Here is a 3,173-nt window from a genome sequence, read left to right as displayed (position 1 = left end):
ATAACCTTGTATCTTCTCACAAAACCTGATGCAACCAATTTTCTCAAATGCAACCCTAATTATTGGATTTGAGTTTATCAAGGCAAGATCTGGAGGCTCAAATGGGACTATGTCTCCTCCTTTGTGCTCCTTTTTGTCTAGTGTTGTCATGACTCACAACAAAAGATGAATTCTAGGGTTTCTCAATGTAATTACAGTGCTTGACTATTTAGCACAACAATAGTGTAGCAGCTATGGAATTAGGATTTTAGATGAGGGCATATGGAAAAATTTGAATGAAAATCCATATATTAATAAATTCAGACCAAAAGCTCAAGTCTCGGACCCAAATGCAGTAGTTTGTCGTTTTTATCTACATCAAAATTTCACATACACAGGCATAGCGAGAAAGCACAACACGTTCAAGTTTATGAGGGATGCAAGCTCTTATGGGAATTCTTCTCGATTAATAAAGATGAAGCTGACATCATACAATGTGAATCATCTTAGATAAGAGAGTTTTGGAACCTGAGAGTGATCATGGCACAAGAAAACCTCCCATTTTGCAGAAGTCTAGCGAACCCCTGGAGAGAAAGCACAACGACTTCCTTTGGATGTTCAAAACATCTGCGGAGCAGGAGCAACTCATTCGATGGATTTTTTTAAAGACAAAAATAGGCATTTGTCACCTTTCACATGTTCCAAGTCTCCATTATTTGCAATTATTAGTTACAAATCCAAATATGAAAGTGTAGTGCAAATGATAAGCACAACACTAACTTACAATGATGATATGATGACTCGACCTTACAACTGACTTGACATGACCCCACTAAACTCGACTCAATGATGGAAACTCAAATTCGTTATGATCTTCACTCATGATTAAGTTGACACATTCCCCTATAATTTCTAAACTTAGGCATTGGGAAATTAATGGATATTTCCATCATTATTTGAAACATTTTAAACATAACCTTACTTAGAATTAGGCCAATCATATGATGCCACACTTATATTAAAAGACTAATGACTTGATCTCTAAGAGATCATAGCGAAAATTTACAAAATTACCAAAATAATAAAAGACTAAGCTTGGCTTTTGACTACTATAATATAGGATACTAACAGCTAGTAGGGACAAATCCATCCTCATTCAAGGAAGATGTAGAGGAACACGTATGGGTTGATGCTATGGTAGAGGAATATGATTCCATTTTCATAAAAAATGTTTGGGAAGTGGTCCCAAGACCAAATGAAAAATCAGTGGTTGGTTCGAGATAGCTTTATAAGGTAAAGCATGCAATAGATGGGAGCATAGAGAAACAAAAGAATATATTTGTGGCCAAGGGGTTCTGTCAGGTGAAGGGAATTGACTATGAGGAGACATTTGCTCCAGTAGCAAGCTACTCATCCATCAGTTCAATTCTAGCACTATCAGCGTAGATGGGGTGGAAGATCCACGAGATGGATGTGAAGACAACATTCCTCAATGGAGTTATTGAGGAGGAGGTGTATATTGAGAATCCAAAGGGGTTTGAGACGTTTGAAAAAGAGTGTCATGTGTGAAGACTCAAGCAAGCATTGTATGGACTCAAGCAAGCACCCCGTTCTTGGCATACCAGGATTGATAGCTATCTCACTGGTTTGGGCTTCACCAAAAGTGAAGCAGATGCAAACATTTATCACATTGTGGTAGAAAGTGAATTATTGATTATTGTTTTATATGTCGATGACTTTATCCTTACTAGTGATGAGAATTTGATCAATCTTGCAAGGAGGACCTTGCAAGAGAGTTCGAGATGAAGGAAATGGGCCTTATGCACTACTTCCTTGGATTGGAAGTATGGAAAGGAGATGGGGAACTATTTATCTCTCAAGGAAAGTATGCCAATGAGATACTTTAGAGGTTCCACATGGACTGGTGCAAATCCATGGAGGCTCCTCTAATAGGAAACTAGAGGAAGGACAATACTACTTCAGGTGAAGTAGTGGAGGCTACAATTTATAGGCAGCTTGTGGGTTCACTCATGTATTTGGTGAACACACGACCAAACATGTGTTATGTAGTTAACCAGCTTAGTCAAGCAATGGTTAAGCCAACCAAACTATATTGGAAGGCAACAAAGCATGTGTTGAGATACCTCAGAGGCATTACTTAGTTTGGTCTTTGGTATATAGGAACAGAGGGAGTGAAGTTGTGAGGCTTCATAGATGCAGATTTGGCGGGGAGTTCATCAGACAAGAAGAGCACTTCAAGAGGAATTTTCAGTGTTGGGCCTACAACAGTTTCTTGGTACAAAAGGAAGTAGAGATCTGTGGCACTCATATCAGTAGAAGCATAGTACATGGCTACAAGTCATGCAACATGTGAGGCTATCTGGATGAGAAAGATTATTGTTGGGTTATTTGGTCATAAAATGGATCCTACAATGGTTTCCTATGACAATAAGAGTTATATCAAACTCTTTGAGAATTTAGTATTTCATGATTGATCCAAGCATATCGACATCTGGTATCACCATCTACGAGATTGTGTGCAGAGGAGGATTATATTGTTGTAGTACATTTAGACAGAGGAACAAGATGCAAATATTTTGACAAAGGCATTTTCAAGAGGAAAATTCGAGTTCCATAGATGCAGGAATCAGGTATTTGATAATCCCTTTTTTGCTAAGAGGGAGTGTTGAAAATGCAACAAGAACATCTAGTTTTGACTTTGCCTTGGTCAAACTAGATTAAAATTCAAATTTCAATTTCATCAGAATACTTTGATGTAGTTAACTGAAGTGACATGGCTCTTGTCACTCAATTAACTCAGTAAATTTGAGTTACAAACACTTTATTTTAGTTCTACATGATTGATTGCTAATTTTTAGCAATCTATTTCAATTAATTTGAGTTATTGTCAGTTTAACTAGTTCTAACTGTTAGAAGAACTAGTGGAGGTCAAGTTGTGGGTGTGTAACTTCAACCACACTGAGTGATCAACTAGTTAACTGATCAATCAACCCAAAATAATTGTTGCATGCAGAGAATTCGAGTTACCTAGTTGATATTGAAGTTCAAGGGCAGTGTACTATCAATTGTAAACTATTCCAAGGTGTACATGTGGTGCATGCAGTTAGAGGATTGACCTATGATAATTGTGCAATTCCTTGGTGTGGAATTCCTAAATAATAGGGGAAATTTCC

This window comes from Pinus tabuliformis, chromosome 1_2 (genome assembly GCF_031772625.1).
Source record: "Pinus tabuliformis cultivar Carrire ecotype Pingquan chromosome 1_2, CPIR1, whole genome shotgun sequence".
NCBI lineage: Eukaryota > Viridiplantae > Streptophyta > Pinopsida > Pinales > Pinaceae > Pinus > Pinus tabuliformis.
Note: the sequence above shows the minus strand (reverse complement) of the source record.